The 25529-nt window shown below is 54.2% G+C and overlaps 1 long non-coding RNA gene across 3 annotated transcripts in view; it reads right to left on the minus strand.

Annotated features, from left to right (window-relative positions):
- The window catches only part of LOC103348222 (uncharacterized), a 29704-nt gene extending 15156 nt beyond the window's left edge, over positions 1 to 14548 (minus strand). The window contains exons 1-2 of one of the 3 annotated variants that reach the window (XR_007919374.2): positions 14402 to 14548; positions 55 to 548 (exon numbers count right to left, since the gene is read on the minus strand). This is a non-coding gene — a long non-coding RNA (uncharacterized lncRNA). Of the gene's footprint in view, positions 1 to 54; positions 549 to 14401 lie in introns of those variants that run through there. The other 2 variants (XR_011379745.1, XR_007919373.2) reach the window with 2 other exon arrangements.
- Positions 14549 to 25529: the final 10981 nt, after the last annotated feature.

The following is a 25529-nucleotide window of genomic DNA, read 5'->3' on the forward strand; positions in this document are numbered from 1 at the left end:
GTACAACCACTTTGGAAAATTTTTTGAAGTTTTTTATGTAAACATAATACTCACCGTGTGACCTGGCTGCTCTGCTCCTAGATGCAGACATCTTCTATTAGAGTGCTACTGCTAAGTAAAAATTGTCCCCCAACTCGGCAGCTTACAACAGCAGTGAACATTTACTCTCCTCGCAGGCTCCGGAGGTTGGGAACGCAGGAGCAGGGGAGCCGGGTGCTTCTGCCTGGAGATTTTTCACCAAGTCAGGGTGTGGCTGCTCACTGGAAGGTTTGACGGAGTTGGAAGGTCCGTTTCCAGGGTGGCTCAGGCACACACGCCTGGCACCCGTGTGTGACAAGGCAGTGCTGACTGCCGGCGGGAGGCTTCACTTCCTCTCCACGTGGACCTGTCCCAAGGGCTGCCCGGTGTCCTTGGGAGACGGCAGCTGGCTTCCCCCAGGGCAAGTGATCCAGGAGATCAGGGAGAGCCTTGGAAGCCTCACTCTGACATTCCTGTAACACCCTCCTGATTCCATCGTAGGCCATCTCTATCCAGTGTTGGAGGGGACCCTGCAAGGTTGTGAAGACTAGGAGGGGAGCGGGGGGGGGCATCTTGGGGGCTCATGATCACAGGGTGAACACAGCCAGGCCTTCTCCATTCTGCACAAAGCCACACACACACACACACACACACACACACACCCGTAGACCTCTGTGATTCTAGTGCAGTGGGTCGTGAGTACTCCTGGGGGCATCTGTGGAGGGGTTTGGTGCCGGGGGAGCAGGAACAGCAGCGGTGACCACAGCCGAGTGTAGTGCTGAGCACGAGGCTGTGCCGAGGAGCTGTGGGCAGCCTGGAGCGCATTTGCTCCTGAGTGAACTTAACGTTGCCCCAGGTGCTGGCCCTGGCACGTAGTGCAGGTTAACCAGACCTAATGGGCGGCACCTCCCTTGATGGCAAGATCCCTGCAGGAGCCACTTGGTCTCTGTTTTTATATGCCCTGCCACGAGGGTCCAGGCCCCAGGCAGCGGTTGAGAGGATGTAGAAGCACTCTGATGGGAAGGCATCTCTGAACCCCAGTGCGTGTCCTATCTTTGTCCTGCAGTCTCCCTGGCAGGGCGGGGAGCACGTGAGGGGTCTCTTCTGTGCCGCAAACCCAGGACCATGGCCGTCTCCAAAGTGTGGTCCCCTGAGGCCTCTCCTGCCTTGCGGGTCAGGGAGCAGGACTCACCACCTGCAAGGGGTCTTTGTTACTGGGCCCTATGCTTCTTTATCAGCTGCACCACAGGAGGTTTTGAGGAGTGGGCCCCTCCCCAGGGAGCTGGATGCTAGCCTGAGCATGGAGTCCTCAGCCTCGCTCCTTCTCTCCCTACTCAACTAGTCCAGCCTCCAGTCGGGGAGCCCGAGAGAGCCAGGAGGTGACCCCCGCCCATACCCACCATCTCCACAGACCGTGCTAGGGGATGCAGGCAGGATAGTAAGATGTATCTTTTTTTTTTTTTTTTTTTGACAGGCTGGCGCGCTGTGGCTGGCGCACCGTGCTGATCCAATGGCAGGAGCCAGGTGCTTCTCCTGGTCTCCCATGAAGGTGCAGGGCCCAAGGTCTTGGGCCATCCTCCACTGTACTCCCTGGCCACAGCAGAGAGCTGGCCTGGAAGAGGGGCAACCGGGACAGAATCCGGCGCCCCGACCGGGACTAGAACCCAGTGTGCCGGCGCCGCAAGATGGAAGATTAGCCTAGTGAGCTGCGGCGCCAGCCAGTAAGATGTATCTTCCATGCTCCACCTCAGCCTGTGCTTCCATAAAAGAATTTTCAACCCTCTATAAGAGGATTTTGAATAAATATAGAAACTTAGGGGGCCCTCTTCTTTTTCATCACCAAATCCCATGTTTCTTAAGGGCACGAGTGAAGGCATGAGGAAGACACAGGAACGAGAGGCACTTGCCCTTTAATGGGGAAGCCAGGGTTTGCAGAGCAATACAAATTGCATGCAAATGGACCTGCAAAGGCCGGCTTGGGCTCCAGGGACAGTGGACTTGGATGAAACACAGGGTTTTCATGCCAGGGTGCCCAGCCCTGAATCACGGTTCCCTGCTGGATGTGAGTAGAGGCGCTACAGCCCTGGAATTTCTATGGAGGGGGAGCCGGGTGGTGCTGGGGCCAGGAGAGTGGCTGAGCTGACCTGGGAGCCACACACTATTGATTGACGGCACATTTAGTGGAGGATGGCTTCCACTCTGTTTTCTCCCTATAGCCTGCTGATGTGAAAGCAAGACTCAGTACCCTGCTGCCAGCACCTGCCCCTACCCCCACTTCTCTGCCTGGTTCTAACTTGACCATTTGCTCTGGGATTTTGTAAACCACTGCACCTTCTCTGCCTTTGACCCATAGATGCAGCCATTCTTTTTATGCCCCATGGAATCTGATGTTCTTTCCACGTCCTCGCCTGGTCCCAACGTAGACCTCTATCTGGAGTGCCAGACTTCAAGCAACTCAGGGCCTCCTGAACAACTCTCCTGATATCTCCCAGGGATGCTAAGCTGAGCGGGATGAGACGGAACTTACAGTCCTCCAAACTCCAGTTCTCACCAGTATCCCCCATGACAGTGGGATGGCGGCCCCATCCCATCAGTGGGCAAGCCAAAGGCCAGAGCCAGCCTTGCCCCCATGCCTCCACGTGTTCTAAGTCCCCACTCGTCGGCTCCAAAGCTCTTGTCTGACACCTTTACTATTTCAAACACCCTCAACTATCTCCTCGCACCCTCTTTCCAGCCCCCCAACCCCTACAATCTGCGCTCAGAAGCCCAGGGTGTTTGTGTCTCCACGCTGATGCAATACAATGTCGCTGGGCGATACTAGGGAAGCTGCTGCTCCTCATTGGTCAAAGGAGCAGACTTGCCAAGAATCAGCACAGATCACTGCTGGCTGTCATGGTCCCAAGAAGCTGGCTGCCTCCTAGGTAGAGAGATGAGGGAGACTCCCAGGGTCCAGGAATTGCAGTGTAAGTTGTCCCAGTCCCCCTCCTCCTAGAAGCCCTCAATTCCAAGTCCTGGCAACCCGCCTGCCACTTCGTGCCTCCAAGAAGGAAGCAGGGTCTGCGAGCCATGGCTGACTCCTGCACCTCTTCTGGTCCCCTTTCCTCTTCCCTACGAACCAAACGATGTGCTCACTCCTTTCTCCTTCCGGAACTGCACACCCAGCCCTGGGTAACCCAGGCTCTCACCAGGGTGAGATTTCATATACGGGTTTTCACTTGGTGTTCTGGAATCATTGGATATGCACACAGAATTGCAAAGACAACACAGCGAGGCCCCACGTCCTCCTCACCGATCTGCAGTGAGGATGCCTTACCTAACTCCAGCACAGAATCAACACTGGGAAGCTGTCCTGCACACAATATGTGTGGCTAGCTCTAGGTTATTGTATCACTTGTGTAGCTTTGTGCAGCCACCACAGCTGTCAGGACACAGAACTGTTCCAGCACTGCCCTGATCTCTCCCCTGCCACTCGGCAAAGTCACATTCTCCAGCTCTCCCCACCACACCTGCACCCTGGCAAGCACCCATTGGTTCCCTGTTTCTATGTTTGCCATTTTGAGAAAGTTTATAAAGGAAGTGGACAGTACAGAACTTTGCTATTTGTGCCCACTCAGAATCATGCCCTTGAGGTGCACGCAGGTGGTGGCACGTAGTGACAGTTTCCTACGAATGGCAATCCAGGGTCTGAATGTACCAGCTGCTTCAACCACTAAGGTATTGGTTGTTTCCATTTTCTTGCTATCATAAATAAAGCTGCAGTGAATAACCCTTGGCAGGTTTTTGTGTGGATGTAGCTCTCCATTTCTCTGGGATAAATGCCCAAGAGTGAAATTGCTGGGTGTGTGGTTAAGTGCATGTACAGTTTAAGAAACCACGAAATTATTTTCCAGAATGGTTCTGCCATTTTCCAACCGCACTAGCAAAGTATGCGAGATCCAATTTCTACACAACCTCTCAAGTATTTGGTATTGTCACTATTTTTAAAAGATTTATTTGAAAGGCAGAGCATCAGAGAGAGAGAGAGAGTGAGACATACACAGAGAGATTTGCCATCTGCTGATTCACTCCCCAAACAGCCACCACTGCTGGGGTCATGGACTCCATCTAGGTCTCCCATATGGGTGGCAGAGGCCCAAGTACGTGGCCATCTTCTGCAGCTTCCCCAGGCACACTAGCAGGGAGCTGGATCAGAAGTGGAGCAGCTGGGACTCAAATTGGAGTTCCAATATGAGATGCCAGTGTCACAAGCAGTGGCTTAACCCGCTATGCCATAGTGCTGGCTGAACTATAAAACTTTTATAGTTTTTACATTTAAATCTGGGATTCACTTTTGTATAAGGAGTGAGGTTTAGGTTTAGATTCATATTTTACCTAGGGAGGTCCAGTTGCCCCAGCACTATCTGTTGAAAAGTCTCCTTTCTCCCTTGGGCTGCTCTGCCCCTGTGTCAGGTATCACTTGGCTGTGCTTCTGTGGGTTTGTTTCTGGGTTTTGTATTCTGTTCCATTGATCCTATGTGTCTATCCCTCCAGCAATAACATACTGCCTTAATTATTGTGACTATATAATGGACCTTAATATTGACGAGAGTGATTCCTTCCATTTTATTCTTTCGTTAGTTCCCTTCCATATAAATTTTAAAATAATCTTGTCTATGTTACAAAAAAGTCTCTCTGGAATTTTGCTAAAGCTGTACATTAATTTTGGGAGAACTGCTTTTCCCCTCCATTATACTGAGTGATATAATCCATGAATGTGTCTCTCCCTAAGGATAGTTTCAGCAACAGACCCAAGGGATGTTCTTTTTAGTATTTTTCTGGCTTTGGTATTGGGGTAATATTGGTGCCATGAATGAACTGGAAAACTTCCTTTTTCTTCTATTTTCTAGAAGAGATGGCACAGAACTGGCATTATGTTTCTTAACCACTGGGTAGAATTCTCCAGTGAAATTGTCAGTCCCAGGGATTTCTTTTTGGGAGTTTTTAAATTATGAATTCAATTTCCCTAATAAATAAAGGACCACTCAAAACTTTCATTTAATTTTGGGTGAATTGTGGTAATGTATGGTTTTTGAGGAATTTTTCCCATTTCACCTAAGTCATTAAATTTATGTGTGTGTTTGGGGGGATGGTTAAGACACCACTCAGGACTCCCACATCCCCTATCAGAGTGCTGGGGTTCCAGTCCTAGCTCTGTTTCTGACATAGCTTTCTGCTAAAGGGCACCCTGGGAAGCAGCAGGTGATGGCTCAAGATATTGGGTCCCGGCCATCCACATGGGAGACCTGGACTGAGCTCCTGGCTCCTGGCTTCAGCCTGTCGCAGCCCTGGCTAGTGCAGGCATCTAGGGGAGTGAAACAACAGAGGGAGGATGGCTCTCTCCCACCCTGTCCTGCTTTCAAATAAAAGAAATAGAAACGTAACACAATTTGTGTGTGGTGCTCACGGTATCCTCTTATGCTTTTAACGCCTGCAGCGATATCGCCTGTTTCTCTGCTGAGAGCAGTAACTTGTGTTGTCTTTTTTTCTTTTGTCTGTATTGACAGAGATCTGTCTTATTTTTTAAGGAAGGAATTAAATTTTTAATTGTTTTGCTTTGTTGTTGTTCTTTTTATAATTTCAGCTCTTATTTTTATTTCCTGCTTTCTGCTGGATGTGATTTATTTTGCTCTTGTTTTTCTAGTATCTTGGGATGGAAGCTTAGATTGTTGATTTTTTTTTTTATCAAAGGGCAGAGTTATGGGTTGGGGTGGTGCAGAGGGGTCTCCCGCATGGGTGCAAGGGCTCAAGCACTTGGGCCATCTTCCACTGCTTTCCCAGGGGCATCAGCAGGGAGCTGGGTTGGAAGTAGAGCGGCCAGGACTCAAGTTGCTGCCCATGTGGGATGCTGGTGTCAGCAGCTTTAGGCCACTGCGCCACACGCTGGCCCCAGCTTCGCTTTTTTTTTTTTTTTTTTGACAGGCAGAGTGGACAGTGAGAGAGACAGGGAGAAAGGTCTTTCTTTTTGCTGTTGGTTCACCCTCCAATGGCTGCTGCGGCCAGCACACCACACTGATCTGAAGCCAGGAGCCAGGTGCTTCTCCTGGTCTCCCATGGGGTGCAGGGCCCAAGCACTTGGGCCATCCTCCACTGCACTCCCTGGTCACAGCAGAGAGCTGGCCTGGAAGAGGGGCAACTGGGACGGAATCCGGAGCCCCAACTGGGACTATGAACCCGGGGTGCCGTCACCGCAGGCGGAGGATTAGCCTAGTGAGCCGCGGCGCCGGCCATGGCCTCTTTTTTAATGTAAGCATTTAGTGCTATAACAGTCCATCTTAGCATTGCCTCAGGTGTGTTCCATTTTGCTCTGTTGCGTTTTTTTCATTTAGCTCACTCTAGCTTTGTGATTTCTCTTTAGTTCTCTCAAGGGTGAGTGGGAAGAGCATTACTTCCTCTCCAAGTGTGTGGAGAGTTTCCTGTTAACTTTTCGTCACTGGCTCCACCGTATGATTCAATTCTTCCACCTTCCCCGTAGTTTAGTCTGCGGTCTGTCTTGAGAGCTGCTCCTCCCGGGGCGAGAAGAATGCGTATTCTACCGTCGTGGGCGGAGTGTTCCATAAATGCCAGCCAGATCCTGCTGCGTGACGGCATTTTGCAGGACTTCTGTGCCCCTGCTGGCTTTCTGTCTAGTTGTTGCATCAGCTGTTGAGGGGGATGTTAGCATCTCCCAACCACAGCAGTGTGTTTTTGTCTCTCCTTTCGATTCGATCATGTATTTTGCAGCTCTGCTTCGTGCACACACAGTTAGGACTGCTATGTCTTCCTGCTGGGTTGACCGTTTTATTATCAGATAGTGTCTGTGGCCATTTCCCGGCTCTGGGGTCTATTTACCTGCTATGAACACAGCCGTCCCTGCCTTCTTTGGATTTATGTTCACAGTGTGTAATCCATCAATGTTTTTGCCTTCAGTCCACCTATATTGTTATACTTGAAGTGGGCTTTGTGTAGATAGTATACAGTTTTTAAATCTCCTCCATTTCTGTGTTTTAATGGTGCACTTAATTTATATTTAATGTAATTAATGATATGTTAGGGATTACATCTACCATTGCATTTGTTCTCTGTTCCTTTTTTCTTTCTTGCCTTTCTATGCGATACTTAACAGTTTTGCCCATGTGGATATGTTTATGGTGTTTTTAAGTGTATGTCTTTAAATATTCTCCTTAGTGGTTGTTCTAGATATCTATCTCTATATCCACCCCTATAGTTACATCTTTATTTATTCCTGTGTGACCAGAAAACATACTCTATGTGATTTCAAATCCTTCAAAAATTAACAGCCTATGGATATCAACATTTTACTCATTTGAGTGAAGTATACAACCTTACCTTCCTCGCTTCTCACCACCTTCTTCCCTTTTTAATATAATTGTCTCAAGTACCTACTCCACAAACGCTGAGAGCCACGTCACATGGCGTCACATTTTTGCTTTAACTGTCAAACATAAGTTAGAAAACTTAAGAGGAGGCACAGGCATTGTGGTGTCGCCTGGGATGCCTGCCCCCTACCAGAAGGTCTGGTTGGAGCCCTGACTACCTGTGCTTCCGATCCAGCTTCCTGCCAATAAGTGTGGGGGGCAGCAGATGATGGCCCAAGTGCTTGGGTTTCTGCCACCCATGGGGGAGACCTGGACGGAGTTCCATGTTCCTGGCTTTGCCTGGGCCAATCCTGGCTGATGGCAGGCAGATAGAGCTTTCTATCTCTGTCTCTTCCTCTCTCTCCCCGTTGCTGTGCCTTTCCAATAAATAAATTTAAAAAACCTCAAGAGGAGGAGGAAATCTTACTGTATGTGTCCATATTTTTGTGCATTCTGATGTTCCTCCTTCTCTCCTGTTGTTCCGATTCCCTCCTTTCTGTTTAGACAACTTGCTTTAATCTTTTTAAAATGCCGGTGCTGACAACAAATTCCTCATCTGAAGACATCTGGACTCTCCCTGCATCCCTGAAGGATCTTCCCACCTAATATGTGTGTGTGGGTTTTTTTTCTTACGAGTTACACACACACGGTGACAGGGAGGGGTGGGGTGGGGGGCGCAGAGAGGCAGAGAGATCTTTCATCCGCAGGCCAAGGCTAGCTAGGCCAGGGTGAAGCCAGGAGCCTAGACCTTGCCCCAGTCTTCCATGTGGGTGCCATCCTCCGCTGCTTTCCCAGGCACATTAGCAGGGAGCTGGATCGGAAGTGGAACAGCTGGGTCTTGAACCAGCACCCATATGGAATGTAAGTGTCGCACATGGTAGCTTTACCCGCTAGGCCATGACACCAGCCCAAGACCCTAGAACTTACTCAAAACTTTTAGCAGCCCTCTTCTGACATGCTCCAGTCAGAATTAGTAGACAAAAGGGTCCACTGCTCTGGGTGTCACCAAGTCAGCCTCAAGAGGGAGTTGCTCAGAAGAAAGCTCCTATTTACCTGTGACAGTGGGAAGGTGCAGTTCCAAACAGCTGCTGCCTCTACAAGAAGCATCTGCTAGGGCTTTTGTAGCCCGGGTTAGGTGAGTGTCCAAGGGGGCTGGCATTGTGGTACAGTGGGTTAAACCACTGCTTACAAGGCCAGCACTCCATACTGGAGTGCTGGTTGGAGTCCTAGCTGCTCTGCTTCCAACCCAGCTCCCTGCTAATGAGCCTGGGAAAGCACCAGAAGATAACCTAAGTGCTTGGGGTTCTGCCCCCATGTGAGAGACCTGGTGGGAGTTCTGGGCTCTAGCCTTTGGCCTGGCCCAGTCTTGGCCATTGTGGTCATTTGGGGAGTGAGTCAGTAGAGGAAAGATCTTCCTTTCTCTCTCCCTCTGTCACTCTTTCAAATAAATATTTTTTCAAAAAAGATGTATTTATTTTGAAAGTTGGTGGGGGGTGGGGAGAGATCTTCCATCTGCTGGTTCACTCCCTAGATGCCTGTGACAGCTAGCTCTGGGCCAGGCCAAAGCCAGGAGCAGGAGCTTCTTCCAGGCCTCCCACATGGGTGACAGGGGCCTGAACACTTGGGCCATCTTTCGCTGCTTTTACCAGGCAGGGAGCTGTATCGAAAGTGGAGCAGCCAGGATGTGAACCAGCGCCGATATGGACTGCCCGCGTGGCAGGCAGCAGCTTTTACCTGCTACACCACAACGTCAGCCCCGATAAATAGGTCTTAAAAAAAAAAAAAAAAAAAAGCATGTCCAAGATGTAGAAACGGGGAAGGAGGAGGGCCCACCCTGCACACGGCAGGTAAGGAAGACGTCCTCGTGCACCGTGAGCTCGCAGAATGGCGCTGATCTCCTTCCCCGGGCGGAGCAGTCAGAATTAGGACGAGGGAAACAGCTCAAGTGCTGAGGGCCTCACACCAGCTAGTTCGTGGCTGTGGTGGTCTGGCTCCTCCCGCCATTAACAGAGAGAGAAATCAACTTTTGAAAAAGAGGGTGAGATGCTGAGAGCCAGCACCCAGAGGCCCTTCTCCACAGGGTGATGAAAGAAGACCCAAGTTTTCTCTGAGTGCTGCAATTTCAGATCAGACAAGCATCAGGCTGCTGCTACATGGAGGCACCTCGGGTAAATGGCAGGACGTTGCACTTTTCAAACAATAAGGGGCCACACTTAGGGCCAGCACTGTGATACGGTGGGTTAAGCTGCTGCCTGCAATATTGGCATCCCATACGAGTGCTGGTTTGAGTCCCAGCTGCTCCACTCCAATGCAGCTCCCTACCAATGCACCTGGGAAAGCAGCAGAGGATGGCCCAAGTGTTTGGGCCCCTGCACCCATGTGGGAGACCCGGAAGAAGCTCCTGGCTCTGGTCTGGCCCAGCCCCGGCCAATGCAAACATCTGGGGAGTGAACCAGCAGATGGAAGCTCTCTCTGTCTAGTCTCTCTCCGTAGTGCTGCCTCTCAAATAAACAAATCTTTAAAAAAGAAAGGGAGGACACATTCAATACTGGGGAGAAAAAGAAGTCACACACTTACTGCAAAATCGAGGTCTCCCTTAGCCTCAGGCACTTCGGTTCCTTCTCCACCTCTTGGTCTGATGGTCAGAGGCCCTAAAGCACAGCTGTGAGCCAGGGATGCACCTGTGTGGGGCTGCCAGCTGCCTGACGGCTTAATCCGAGCCTCCCCGATCATTTCAGCCAATCAGGGCCAACCGTGGAAGAGACGCTCCAGCAGAGTCTTTGATTTGCTCGGCAAAGAATCCCTAGTGACTCACGGGGTGCCTTGGGGTACGGCAGGTGCTCAGTAGATACTGGCTAAGTCAATGGGGTGCAGACTGAAGCCAGGGGCAGGGGGTGCGCTGACAGCCGGTTATTAGAGCACGGGCCCCCGTTTTTGGTACTGAAGCCCGGTTAGCTAAGTTAAAGAGCTGCCTATGGGGACAAAGGTTTCAGGGAAAGCACTGCACCTTCCCAACCCGAGAAGCTGTCAGGGGGCCAGGCGAGCAGCCTCTGGTTGGCGGAGTGTTTGAAAGCAAGGTTTCAGCTTTCCCTTCCGCAAGAGAGCTGTGTAGGTGTCTGGCTGTGGGCTCACTGCTGCCCCCTGGTGTCAGATGTTGCCTCTGCAGCTCACCGGTTCCCCATCAATTCAGCCTCAGTCAGGGGCAAGGACGCATCCCAAGCCAGGGTGAGCTGCTGCCTGGCCCGCAGGTGGCGAGGAAACAGGCATGAGGGTGCATCACCTCCCTCCATTTCCCCTTGCCTCCTTTCTTCACTGTCATCAGGGAAGGCCGCAGCTGTGTCTCCCTTCAGCCCCCGTGACCATGCCAGCAGACACCCAGCCCCCTGCTCTGCAAGGCCCTCTGGCTCATGAACATCAAGCCACGGGATGAATGACCTCTTTGGACCCCTCCATCCGAGCTCACTGTCTGGCCTCTCTGAGCCTGTGGGGCTGCCATAGGGACCCACACTCATCTGCCTCTCCCACCAGGTCCAGGTGGGCCCTTGTGGAGGGGGACCTCTGGGGCTCCCCCGCTGTGCCTTCCCCTCTCCTCAAGGCCCTGGGCCCCTGGTCAGGGCTTTCTCAGAGCAGCTCTTTGCTGGCATCTCTCAGGACAGCTGGAGCTGTGCCGGCTGCACCCCAGGCAGCGATGGCAGACAGACAGGGCCTGGTGCTCCCGGGGGCCCAGAGCCGAGTCTTGGATGGAGGGGAGCAGGGCGATCCTGGCAGAGAGGTGGCAGGACGATCAGCAACTCCCAGAACTTTCCAGAAGGGCACAGGGAGCAGGGCTCTCGTAGCTGCTCCGTGCTGGGACCTGGTGTCTCTTACAGAGGGCTCTGAGACGGGAGTGCCCAGCCAGGGCGCACCGAGGGGCCAGCCCTCATCTAGTCAGAGGCCCAACCAAACCAGGACCAAGGAGCAAGGCTGGGCCCAAGAACTCTAGCAGGAAAGCAGACTTTCGAGACACAGGAACCCTGAGCCTGGCCTGAGCAGCAACTGGGATGCCCAAGAGCGCTTTTTCGGAAGAGCAAGTTCAAGTGTACCATAGCCAGCCGTGGGGCAGGGAAGTCCAATCTTGCGGGTGCAGGAGAATGGTGGAGGTCCAGTCGGCCACCCCTGGGAGTCCAAAAGCAGTGGGCTTGGTTGGGCTGCTTGTGCATATTTATTTATTTAAAATGTACTTATTTATTTATGTGAAAGGCAGAGAGGCAGACAGACAGACACACACACACACACACACCCCAGCTGGTTCACTCCCCAAATACCTACAACAGCTCAGGCTGGGCCTGTCTGAAGCCCGGAGCCAGGAACTCAGTCCAGGTTTCCTACATAGGAGGCAGAGACCCAAATACCTGAGCCATCATCTGCTGCCTCCCAGGGTGTGCATAAGCAGGAAGCTGGGATTAGGAGCAGAGCTGGGATTTGAACCTAGGCTCTCCAACATGGAACGTGGGCATCCTGACTGCTTTGCCAAACTCCCGCCTTGGCAGGACACAGTTCTCCCTGTGTCAGTCAGTTCTTGCTGCGTAACAAACAGCCCCACAACTTACTGGCTGGAAGCATCTACCATCTGTCACTTCTCCCGGGTCTCTGCTGTTGCTGTGGGATGCCTGGGTTGGCTAGAAGCTGGCTGGTGCAGCCCGGCCACCCAGCAGGCTAGTCCGAGCTTGTCTGCACAGCGTCTGCAAGGGTTCAGGAAAGCAGGCGAAAACACGCAAGACCTCATGAGCTCTTGACTTGGAATGGACGTGCTGTCACTTCACCGCATCTTAGCCAAAGTCTCAACTCCAGGCTTTGCTTGAATGGGTTTGGGGAAAGGCTCTGCTTCTTAACAAGGGGTGCTGCAAACTCACATCGCAGAGAGAGAGGGGCAGTTCATCTGACACCATACCCATCTGCGGAAGACAGAACCCGGGGCCCTCTGCACTCCTCCCTTCCCTGGAGGATGAGCTGTGCGGCCCCTTAGAAACACGCAGGTGCCTTCCAGTTCTCCATCACCAAGTCGATTTGCACATGCTCCCAAAAGTCCACACAACCTCACCCATCACCACTACCAGCACCTAATCCAAGGAGCCCTGCAGGATCCGTCCAACTGGTCTATTTGCCTTTGTCCTCACTGCTTTCCAATCTCTTGGCCACGCAGCAGCCAGCAGGACCCCTTCAAAGCTCAAGACCATAGCGTCTCCCCCTGCCCCAACCCTTCAAAGCCTCTGTCAGCCAGTTCAGGGGTGCAAGCAGCAGAAACAGGTTTAACTATGAGGGCGAGGAGGGGCGAGAAGGAATCAGATGCAAAGGCATGGGTTAGCTTGCCCGGTGACTGGACAGGGAGACCCAGGTGGCAGCTGGGCACCAAAGGTGTCAGCTGGACAGCTGGCACCACCATGAAAACCACACAGCCAGCCATCTGGGGCAGGGTGGGGGCACTGTGGCCACTGCTCTGTCTTCCTTGTGAATTTTATTTTTAAAGATTTATTTATTGGGGCAGGCATTTGGCACAGCAATTCAGACTTTGCTGGGATACCCACACCCCTTGTTGGAGAGCCTGGGTTTGCATCTCAGCTCCTTTTCCTGACTTCCAGCTAATGCACACCCTGCAAGGCCCCAGTGATGGCCCAAATCCTTGGGCCCCTGCCACCCATGTGGGAGACCCAGATGGAGTTCCTGGCTCCCAGCTCCAGCCTGGCCCAGCCCTGATGATTGAAGAGTGAGCCTACAGATGGAAGATTTCACAGAGTTACACAGAGAGAGGAGAGGCGGAGAGGCGGAGAGGCGGAGAGGCGGAGAGAGAGAGAGAGAGAGAGAGAGAGAGATCTTCCATCTGCTGATTCACTCCCCAATTGACCACAATGGCCGGAGCTGCACCGATCCGAAGCCAGGAGCCAGGAGTTTCTTCTGAGTCTCCCATGAGGGTGCAGGGGCCCAAGGATTTGGGCCATCTTCTACTGCTTTCCCAGGCCATAGCAGAGAGCTGGATTGGAGCAGCCGGGTCTCAAACCAGCATCCATATGGGATGCCAGCACTGCAGGCCAGGGTGTTAACCCGTTGAGCCACAGCACCAGCCCCTCTCCCTGTGAATTTTTCACAGTCCTTCCTTCCTTGCGTCACAAGGACCAGGGTAGAAGCACCTTATCAGCGAGGCCTTAGTTTTGGAAACAGAAATCGAAATAACAAAAACCCCTAAACTCCTCACAGTTTCTGCTCAGTCTCCGTGGAGGATCCCCAGGGGTTCATGGCGAGGGGAGAGGTACTGGGCATTCAGCCCCTCTCACCTTCACCTGCTTAGCAGGCTCCCAAGGTCACGAGGGACTGAGCCCCTGTACCCACGTGGGAGACCTAGGGGAAGCTCCAGGCTCCTGGCCTTGGCCAGCCCCAGCCCCAGCCATGAGGCCATCTGGGAAGCTAACCAGTGGATGGAAGATATCTTTTTCACTCTGCCTTTCAAATTAATTAATAAATCTTTAAAAAAAAAAAAACGTTGTTAAACGCCACGACCTCCAGTATGGAGGATGGGGCTTTTCGCTTTGCAAAGCCACAGGGAGGAGAAAGTTAGCCTGGGCCTCTGGTGATAAAGGTCAAAGGTGAAGGGTGTGACGGCATCCCTCGGGCCTGTCCAGGGTCTGGGGAGAAACAGGCGGGGGCACGGGTGGTGCGGGAGCTTCCCCGGCCTGGAAGGGCGTCGGCCGGGGCCAGCCTCTGGGAAGCCCCCTTCCCTGCAGTGACCGGGAAAGACCCGAGCGAGCAGGACCAAATCGGGCTCTGCGGGGCCTCGCCCAGGCCCGCGGGACCGGGTAGCGGCGTTTCGGCTTCGCCCCCCGCCTTCGTCCTCTTCCGGAGAATCACCCTTAGCCTCACGCGAGCCTCCCAGCCTGCGGGGCAGGTGTGCGCGCGCCCACGCCGCGGCGGCTGGCTGACGGCTAAGCTCCGCCCCCTTGCCCTCAGGCGAGTCTTACCTGGAGCCCCGCGGCGCCACACCTCTGCGCGGCGGTGGGTGACGGGGACCTTTCCCATCGTGGACGCGGGGCCAAGGCGGGCAGCTGGCACGCACGGAGTCAGCCTCCTGTCCGGCGTCGCGCTCCGCGTCCCGGAGCGACGGAAACGGCCGCGGCGGGCCCGTGGGCGCGCTTCTGCCCCCTCGCGGACCTGCAGAGAACTGCGGGGAGCCCCAAAAAGCGCCCGCAGCCTGGGAGTCTCCCTGCAGGCGCCCCGAGGGGCCTGGCTGCTGAGCGGTTAGAGCGGCCGGCCGGCCAGCCTGCAGGGAGCGGGGGGGGGGGGGGGGGGGGATGCGGGGTGGTCTGCTCGGGAGATCGGGTGTCCCTGACGGCCGCCAGGGCCGCGGGAGTGCAGGGCTGGGTTGCTTCTGGGAGTCATTTCTGAGGCTGCAGCCGGGTGCCGTCTCTTGGTCAGCCCTGCCCGCGGCACCTGTGAATATTAAGTGTGATTTCAGATTAGAGAGCGCTGTAGGGTGTTGAGCCTCATTAAGCTGCCGTATTTCTCGTTTTAACGAGACAATTTGGATTGGCCTGTGTTTTCTTTCTTGTAAGTTCTGCAGCCTCTTCCTACAGGTCTCCCTGCTTCTGGCACCTGGCACCCACAAGCCTTTGGCTCGCATGCTGCAAACCCCTGCAGATCCGCGCTCTGCAGTTCCAGTCCGAGTCGTGTTCCATGGCCCCCAGTGCCTGCGTGGTCGGACCCTGCCTGTTGCTCCGGGTCCCCCACCCCCCTTTTTAGAGTTATTTATTTATTTGAGAGGCAGAGTTACAGAGAGAGGGACAGAGAGACAGAAAAGTCTTCCATCTGCTGGTTCTCTCCCCAGCTACGTCACAGCGCGGGCCTCGCGCCTTCCCCTTTGCTCTCTCTGTCCCTCGGCCATCAAGCCCTCTCCCATCTCAGGTGTCAGCGCTGCTGCTCCCGCTGCCTGGAGCATCCCTTTCTCATATGTGCTGCTCATCCCTTTAGATTTTTTTTTTTTTTTTAATGAGAGTGGCTGGCCATGAGTGACCCATTTCCCTCTATATGTTTATTTCCTTTATAGTAATCATATTTAGTTCTTTCATAGTAATTACCGCAATCGTAAACCACCTTGTTTATATATTCTCTTTTCTTTCTAGAATGTATCTTTCCCATCTCCCAAGAGGCATTTTCACTGTTGTACTCCCTAATGCCCCAAACACTACCTATTCCTCTTTTTAAAAAAAAAATTTCATTTTATTTGAAAGGCAGAGTTACACAGAGAGAGAAGGAGAGAGGTCTTCCATCTGCTGGTTCACTCCCCAATTGGCCCCAACGATTGGAGCTGCGCTGATCTGAAACCAGGAGCCAGGAGTTTCTTTTGGGTCTCCCACACAGGTACAGGGGCCTAAGGACTTGGGCCATCTTCTCCTGCTTTTCCAGGCCATAACAGAGAGCTGGATCAGAAGTGGAGCAGCCGGGACTTGAACAGGCGCCCATATAGGATGTCTTCCATCCGCTGGTTCACTCACTCCCCAGATGGCTTCAAAGGCTGGAGCTCTGCCAATCTGAAACCAGGGGCCAGGAGCTTCTTCTGAGTCTCCCACATGGGCGTAGAGGCCTAAGGACTTGGGCAACTTTCCACTGCCTTCCCAGGCCATAGCAGAGAGCTGGATCGAACCAGCACCCATATGGGATGCCAGCACTGCAGGCGGCAGTTTTAACTACTATGCCACAGCGCTGGCCCCAGCAAGGAGTATCCTGATGAGGCTTTGTCGACTTGTAGTTTTCTTACATGCAGAAACACACACGGAGCCGGCACTGTGGCTCATCCAGCTGGCTGCTCACTCTCTATCCAGCTCCCTGCTGATGCACCTGGGAAAAGCAGTGGAGGATGCCCAAGTGCCTGGGCCCCTGCCACCCACGTGGCGGACCTGGCTGGAGTTCCAGGCTCCTGGCTTTGGCCACTGGGGAGTGAACAAGAGGATGGCACATCTCCCTCTCTGTCTGTAACTCTGCCTTTCAAATAAATAAAATCAATCTTATAAAAAAAGAAGCACAGGTGATTTCAATTTACCTTTTAGGTCTCTGTGACACATGAAATGCCCAGCGTTCTTTACTCCATAGGAACATGGCCTTCGCTGAGGCACTGTGGTTACTGCTGTGGCTGAGACCAGAGAGCCAGTCCACTGGCAGTGGCCTGGGAGTCTGCAAAAATGTGTCCATGGCATCCCCCGCCACGATGACTGGCTGAAGTCTGGCCAGGTACGCTGTCCCATGGGCCCTGTCCCTTCTCCAAATATGCCAGCTAAGCATGAAAAATGGCCACTTTGTACTGCTCTCCCTCCAGTATGGCGGTGAGGATGGTGTCCACAAGGTTTGAGAGCTACTGCTGCCACCTCCTTAGTGGATCCCAAGGGGCTGACCCACGGCACAGACCCAAATGAAAAGGATCCCAAATGCATCATCCCTGCCCCTCTCCTGGGGCTGCAGTTCACCAAGACCCCACTCGGCGACTGAGAAATGGACCAGCAAGGCTCTGGGCTCAGCTCAGTGCACAGCTTATCAGCTTGAAAGGGCTACCCTGCCCCTGCTGAGATCCGGTCCCTTGGCCCGTGAGGTGGTGAGACCTTGGCAGACTGGAGACTCTGGAGGATGAAACTTGCAAGCATGGGAGGGGTGGGGGGTCCTGCCCCCAAATACCCGGACTCAGGAGAAACCAGGAGGCAGAGGCCCAGGGAGGAGAAGACCACAGCAACTCCAATATTTGCAAAAGAATGGACAGTGAACAATGCAAGGGTGCAGCATGGATTCTGAATGAATTTCAGCATCTCGCAAAATGCACCAACAGGCAATCTTTCACAGCCATAATCAATACTAGGGTTCAAATTACAGTTATACCACGGATCCTGCTAAGTCAAAACCTGGTACACTGTGTAATCTCAGGGGTGTTACTGGACATAAAGCAGAGGAGAAACAGGTACGCCTCACCTTAACCATCAGAGCTGTTGTCCAAAGTCCCTGTCGTCATAGCGTCCACGGCTCTAATATATCCTGGCGGGCATCTTAGACTCTCTGATCCCATGAATAATCAAATTAAGTTAAGCCTCTGTCACTTAGCAATCGGCTTGACAAAACGGGATCCCCCAGTTTTTCCTTCTCCCCTCATGGCTCAGGATAAATTCGACCAGGACCTTTGAAGATTAAGAGCCATTGCACAAGACTTTTATGTAGAGCAGAGGGGATTATTCATAACATTTATCCCTGTAATAGCCTGGTTCACAATGCTGGTGCCTCGGAGTAGATGACCACAGTCCCGAGGCCGTGAGCTCACGCTTGAAGGTCCTCACAGCCAACAGGATTGAAATGGCTCAGTCCGGTCATCAACTAGAATGCCTTTTGCTGTTACAGACCCGGCCAATGTGCTCTGTTCAGCACCTGTCTCAACAGCTGCTCAGCCACCTCGCCTTCTCCGATGAGAGGCAACTCACGGTCGCCTGGCTGCCCAGTGGCTGCCCCACCATCCCACACAGCCCTTGCAGGCCAGATCTTAGCCTCACCCATTTGCCCCCATAGCACCCTTGCTGGCTGCTTACTGGGCTCTCCTGGAAACAGAGGCTGTCTGTCTCCATGCCTGGCCGGCCAGCACGCTGTGTGGGCAGCACCCCAAGGCTTGCCACGGCCCCAGAGTCCTCCAATGGCACCCAGAGGATGGACCCAGAACCAGGCCCTCTGGTGAACCTCATTCACCCTCATTCCCTCACCATATGCCACGGTGCTTGGTGACGCTGGTGAACGCGGCACTCTGTAGCCACGTGGTGACTGCTCTACGCAGAGTGGCTGCCGTGGGGCGTGAGGATCGCACGAGGTGCCGGTGGCCGGGCCGAGTGCCTGGCTGAGACAGACAACCCAGATCACATGGCAGGAGTGTCGCCCTGAGTTTCGAATCACAGCTGATGCTGGGGTGGAGACCATGATTCAGTGAGACGCAGACAGGGCCCTGCCAAGCACACAACACAGAGACTCACAAGGAGGGCACCAATCTCATACTTCTGACCCTAAATGCTAACTACTGAAACTCCCCGCTTAGTGGGGGTAAAATCTACAGCAGATGCTCAGAAGGACTTGGCAAACACAGCACCGACCAGCACAGCTTGAAACACAAGCTCCCAGCAGAGAGCAGCTCAAGGTGCAGGCTTTGCCAGCCAGCTGCAGAGTGGGGCAAGAAGCCGAAGCAAGAAAGGACAGTCCCCAGCGCTCACGGTCAGCACATGGACACCCTGTGTGGCAGCAGTTTTTGGTGCCATCCTGCCTCGTGGGGTGACCACCATGTTGAAGTATCGAGGGGTCTGCCATTAGCTTTCTTTCTTTCTTTCTTTCTTTTTTTGATTTATTTGAAAGGCAGAGTTACAGAGAGGCAGAAAGAGAGAGAGAGAGGTCTTCCATCTGATGGCTCACTCCCCAATTGGCTGCAACAGTTGGAGCCAGGAACCAGGAGCTTCCTCTGGGTCTCCCATGTGGGTGCAGGGGCCCAAGAACTTGGGCCATCTTCCACTGCCTTTGTAGAGAGCTGGATTGGAAGTGGTGCAGCCGGGACTTGAACTGGCGCCCATATGGGATGCTGGCACTGCAGGCGGCAGCTTTACCTGCTACAACACAGCGCCGGCCCCTGTCATTGGCTTTCAGAAACTCCATCCTGAGGGTAACGGGGAACCACTGAGGACCTTGGGTAGAGGAGGGAACAAGATTGATTTGGGCCTGAGTCGAATCCAGACATACCAAGTGCCGGGAACAGCGGCCTGTTCTGAAAGGTGCAGAAGTGACATGAAAACGTGGTCACCTACAGAAGTCCGGAAGCTCGCGGGTCCACTCCAAGTCCTCCCGGTTCTCAGACCTCGCCCCTTCCTCACCACCCATCCCTAACCCCAGTGGTCACAGCTCTCAGAGGTCAGGATCCTTTGGACACCTGGCTGGGTGGCCTCAAAGGCGGGTCTCTGGGCCATGCGCGCCGTGACCCGGGAACAGGTGACGGAGGCGAATTCTTGGGCCCACCCCTCGCCGGAATCTGTTAACAAATCCTCCCGGTGATACTAAGGCGCTCAGGTGACTCCCAAACTGGTTCTTAGGCAGACACGCAAGTCCAGAGAACGACCACTTGGGGGCAGCACAGGAACGCAAGGCCCCACGGGCCGACTGAAAGCTCCTACACCGGCCAAAGCCTCAGGCCGCCCCTCCCCCCTGCAGCTGGAACCCCGTCGGGTCCCTGCCTGGGTTCAGAATTCCGCGGCGGCTCCGGTCGGTGGGAGGAGGCCTCGAGAGCACCGAGCCACGTCTCCTGCTGGCCGCACCTGCGTGTCCTTCCGGTCTGTACCTTCCCTGCTTGGACGTGGAGTCTCCTTGTCTTCATCCACGACATGGGAGGCAATTAGTAAGACTTCTCGTAGGGCTGTTAGGAGGGTTAGACAACGGCTTCTTTTAAAAAAGATTTATTTCAGAGAGAGAGAGAGAGAGAGAGAGATCTTCTATCCATTGGTTCACTCCCCAAATGCCTGCAACAGGCAGAATCCAGGAGCCAGGAACTCCACCTGAGTCTCCCATGTGAGTGGCAGAGACCAAGCATGTGGGCCCTATTCCACTGCCTTCCAAGGCGTTTAGCAGGAAGCTGGATCAGAAGTGGAGGTGGTACTCAATCCCAGGCACCTCGGATACGGTCTGTGCGCATCCCTCGTGGTGGCTTAGCCTGTCGTGTCACAGCACCGGCCCTGAGACTTTCTGTGTTAGGAGATTCGAGCGTACAGTCTTGCAAACAGTAGGTGCTCAGTACAGAGCAGCATTCACTGCCAAGTGCAGCACGTGGTCAAGGTTCACAGCCTCCTTGCCGGGCGGGGGAGATGCTGCCTGAGCCCTGCCCAGCCTCCAGCGCCTCGACTCCCAGCTGCCAGGAACCGCGTCACCGCCTGGTGCTTTCTCTGGCTGCTGGCACCCACTGCAGTGCCAGGGCCATAAACCCCGGGAACAGTGCCGACCTGGTGACGCAGCAGGGGAGGCCTCATCATGGCCCCGGGTGGAAAAGGGCCTCAGGTCTTTACTGTTGGGGTGGCCTGGCACTTGCCATCGTGATGACTCATCCACCCACAAGAGTGGCCATCTCTGGACACCCCAAAGGACCTGGCCCGCATGGTGGCCCCTGCCCTACTCCTGCTGACCCCTCCCAGGCTGGCTCCTACAGACACCTAACCAGGCCATAGGAGGTGAGAAAACACCAGAAGCCCTGGCACCATGGCAGGGACTGGACCAGCTTAGGCTGGGGACCTGGAAGGGACACAGAGCCTCAGCTTGGAATCTGCAGGTCCAGTGGCATCTTCATGTTCCTAGGAGGGTGGGTGAAGGGCCACAGACCCCGTGTTCCCTGCGCTGCCGCCTGGTGGTTGCCGGGCCCTTGAACTTATGTTCTATGTAGGGCTGCCCCGGCCCCGGACGCTGCGGGCATTCATCTCTGTGACTTAATGCAAGAGACTCCCAATCACCCCTCCACCACCACCAGGCGACACCTGTCCCCCGACAGATGGTCTCCCTGTCCGACTGTGTGTGAAGCCTCAGGCTTAAGCATTGCCCTCATCCAGTTGGCCTTTTGCAAAAGTGGGCCAAGTGCAGGCAATGCCTACTGTGTGATTCATAGAGCCCTGGGCGGAGGTGACAATGCAGCCTTTCTGGTTCAAAACTTCCTTCAAGACGGCGACGGCGGAGCCTGGCCCTGTGGCACAGGTCGCACACTCTGCCTGTGGCCTCAGCTCTGAGGGCGGGTGGCCGAGTTGGTCAGTTCCTTTCCTGGCACCAGCAAGGAACCTTGGAGCTGCCCAGAGAAGATCAAGGTCAGGAAGACCTCCGTGTCTCAGTGATGCGCGAGGACCGAGCTCTCCGTCCGTCCAGGGGGTCTTTCTCCAGGACCTCTGTTTGCAGAGTCCTCTGGGTTCTGGTGTTGCAGCGGTGGGTTCTGGGGCCTTTTCCCTCTGGCCCGGCTGAGCGGTGTCGGCCTTGCTCCCCAGCTTCTGCTGCTGCTGCTGCTCAGGACTCTCCCTGGGCTCGGGGTTGCCCCCGTAGGACCCTTTCCTCAGCCCTGGCTCAGTCCCAGCTCCTCCAGGCTCTCCCCACAGCCGCTCTGAGACTTCTCCATGTGCCCCGGGGCCCAGGAGGCCCAGCGTGTGGCTGCCCCAGGGGCTCTCTGCACTCCTGCTCTGGGTGAGTGAGATCAGTAGGAGCAGAGCAGGAAATTGAAGGGAGGGAGGGGCGAGAGAGGAGTGGCACTTCTGTCCTCAGGTGTCGCCAATGGGCAGCTGCCCAGCCTCTTGGCCACAGCTCTGTCCGTACAGCCGGCTCTGCCCCTGGCTTCTGAGATTCCCTTCCCTTGGCCGTCAGGTCTGGGGCCATCCCAGGAGCCTGCTGTCGCTACCCACGCTTGCCTTGACATCACCTGGTACCCTTGCTGCTGGTCCCTTTGTTAAACTCCCTGGGGCTTTTCCTAGTTTGGATTTGCGTCTGTTCCCCTCTGGGTCTCTGGCTGGTCCAAGGATCTCTGTTGTCTTTGCAGTCCCCACTTAGTTAGCAGGGCTGCAAAGCTCAGGGCTGAGTAGCCAGGAACTCAGGCCAGGGCCCACTCCCTAGGCCCTTGGAGAAGTGGGGACCCTCCCCCTCTACCCCGTGCCCCCATACACCTCTGCCGCACCCTCCATCCTCATCTAGCTGGGTACCCAGGAGGGAGAAACTACATCTTTCTCTCCTGAGTTTCATGGCCTGATGGAGGCGAGAGGGTCTTCACCAGAGCCCAAGCCCCACGCCAGTCCCCTTGGACCGGGTCACCAGGGAGCCAGACAAGTAGCTAATTAGACAGCCAAGCAACCGGATAACCGGACAGCAGGTGACTGAACAACGAAGGAACCGGACAACCAGATAACCAGGCAAGCTGGGTAGCAGGCAGCCCCGGAGGTGGATATCTGCCGGCCTTGCTGTTCCACCTGCCCCCTTCCTGTCCCCCGCAGCAGATGTTCCTCTGGGGGAGCCTCCCCCCCTCCCCTCGGCCCCCTGCTTAGAGAAGGCGCCTGTGATCTCAGCTTGAGCCAGCCAGCCCATCGGGCCTCACCTAGGCTGATTTGGGACTTGAGTCACTAGGAGGAGGCTCTTCCCTGTGGGATCTGCTGGGAGGAGGTGAGATCTAGAGCTTCCACCAACCTTTTAAATCCAGGACAGGAGCCCACCTGGAAGGAGGCAGGGCTGAGAGATGGAGAGACATTGCTTGAGGCCTGATCAAGCCATTCCTGAAGCTTGCAGGAACCCGTGGATTCCCTTCTCGCGTCAGCCGGTTTATGTGGTGTCCATTCCCTTGCGAAGGGAAGAGGCCTGGCCGTGGGGAGAGGCCTCGGCTTTGCTCCACTGACCAGCGCCGGGTGGGAGAAGTTGCTCTCTGCTGGTGGGAGTCTTCCTGGGATGCCGCCTGGGGTGTCAGTAGAGAGGCTTGGGCCCATATCTGGGTCTGTTTGTAATGAACTGGGCCAATGGATGCATCCCTTCCACTCTCCGGTCCTGGGACTTCGCACAGGTGTCCAGGGGACATGGGACTGAGTGTTAGTCCCGGTCCCCAGGAGCCACTGCTGTGGTGTGGTGGGCAGGAGCATGGCTGTCTCGAAGTCGGCTCTCGGCATCTGAGGACTTGCTGCTGCCGGGGAGGGGCCGCCAGGCTTCCCCTCTGCCCCCGTCTTCACTTGGAAGTATCTGGCTCTCAGGGTTGGAGCCCTGGGCGGTGGTGGCTGGAGAAGAGACAGAGACAGATTGTCCATCCACTGGTTTATTCCCCAAATGCTGGCAAAAGCTAGGGTTGAGCCAGTCTGAAGCCAGGAACTTCTTCTGGGTCTCCCATGGGAGAGGTAGGGGTCCAAGGACTTGAGCCACCTTCTGCTGCTTTCCCAGGCACATTAGCAGGGAGCTGAATTGGAAGAGGAGCAGCTAAGAATTGAATCAGTGCCCATAGGGGATGCCGGCATTGCAGGCTGTGGCTTCAGCCATTACGCCCAGCCCCCGGCAACATGTATTTTAAGGAGTCTTCCAGGGGATTCTGAGTCTCAAAAACTCAAGTGTGAGAATGAGAGCCCGGAGCTGTGGCTGGTCCAAGAGGTGCATGTGGAGGATGATCTGGCAAGTCCCCCCCACCCTCACCTCTTTAACAGCAGGTGCACCCTGCCCAGCTCCTGGGAATGAGTAGTGGCTGCTGATGGTTTCCAGCTGTCTCTCATCCTGTGTGGAATCACTGTGCCCAGAAATGTGTGCACCATCTCCCATGGGTCCCGACCAATGACTGACGGACACAGGGCACCTCAATCTGGTCCCTTGTCCATGTGAGTTGCTCCCTGGAGCTCCTGTGCACAGCAGGTCAACAGGGCACATTCATTGCTGCTACTGGCTGCTGCTCCCAAATTCTTAGAGCTGTTGCTGGTCCAAGAGGTGAGAATTATTGCGCAATACGCCGCTGCACACAACGAAGTCACGTAGCTTGGCTTTTTAAAATTAAATAAACCTGGTTCCAAGGCTCCACCTGCCAGGTGGGCAAATGTCTACGCTTGGGTGTCCTGCACAGGCCAGCGGGCCAGGCAGCCGGGAGAGCTTCCTGCAGCCGGGGAAGTGGGGAGGCCCTGGGTCGCAGGCCCTGGAGGCCACCAGCTGTGACTGGACCCTTTTCTCTTGGCTTCAAAGAATCCGCTTGTCCACCCGGGGCCAGAACACACAGGGATGCGTTTCCCAGCGAGCCTGGGAACTCCTGCAACATCGTCAACTGCGCTCCTCCCTGGGGCCCTTCCTGAAGGAGGAGAAGGGAGAATGTCTATTCTTTTTTTCCTAAGTGGAAAAAAGGAGGAAGAGAGAGGAAAGAGAGAGAGAGAAGAGGAGAGAGAAGAATAAAGGGAGGGATGAGGAGAAGAACAGAGCAAGAGGAGGAAAGGAAAAGAAAACAAAGCAGGATATCAAATACTTTCCACGATTTCCCAATTCATTTCCGGGAGAGTAAGAGAGCAGACGGCACGTGAATCTGTGTGTTTGGGTGTTGGGGCATGTTTACATGTTTGTGTGTCTGTAGGAGTATGTTTGCTTGTGTGTGCATAGATTTGTTCAGAGGTGTACTTGCACATGTATACATAGTTGTGTTTACATACCTATGTAGAGGCATGTTTCTATGGTATATAGAGGTATATGTGCACTTATGTGTGTGGAGGTATATTTGCATGTGTATGTCTAGAGGTGTATTTGTGCATGTATGTAGAGGTGTGTTTGCACACCTGTGTGCATATGTGTTTGCGCATGTGTGTAGCAGTATAACTGCACATATGAGTTTGGGGCTTGGGTTCTGTTACTGAGCCCAGAGCTCCAGTGCTCCCTGTGCGGCCCCAGGCCCTCCCCCAGTCCTAGGCCCCACATGTGGCACAGTGCTCACTCACTGCTCGCTTGGAGCCCATTGGGAGCACAGAAAGTGGCATTGGACAAGGCAGCAGGATGACCTATCGGCTCCAGGCAGATCCCTGCCTTGGCAAAATTTGGGTGATTATGGCCAAAACATGCCCCGAGCCTGGGGCAGGGTGGACAGGGAGGGCAGGACATAAAAGGTCGAGATGGAAATGTAGTCGGATATTTACAATGTTAATTTTTTTTCAGAGAGCTGTGATTGTGGCTGATATCTAGCTACATCTTTGTGTTTATTTTTGAAACTTTCTTCAGTGAGAATGAAGTACATCTACAATAGCAAAAAATGAAACAGAATAATTGTAAACTCTCCACGTCTCTTCTTTGAGGACCAGCTTCCTCTTCCACTCCATGACCATGGAAAGACTTTTACTGCCACAATTTAGTGGCATAAGAAAAGTGGAAAAGACAGCACACCCAACCCCTGTATGTATGCAACATACCACCACCGCCATCTGGAAATCGGTGGGAGTTGTTCACATTCCCAAAATTTTTAAATATATACTGTTTAGGGGCTGTCACTGTGGCTCGACGAGTTAAGGCTCTGTCTGACCTGAAGCGCCGGCATCCCATATGGGTGCCGGTTCTAGTCCCAGCTGCTCCTCTTCCAATCCAGCTCTCTGCTATGGC

Source organism: Oryctolagus cuniculus, chromosome 11 (assembly GCF_964237555.1).
Source record: "Oryctolagus cuniculus chromosome 11, mOryCun1.1, whole genome shotgun sequence".
In the NCBI taxonomy this organism is placed as follows: domain Eukaryota; kingdom Metazoa; phylum Chordata; class Mammalia; order Lagomorpha; family Leporidae; genus Oryctolagus; species Oryctolagus cuniculus.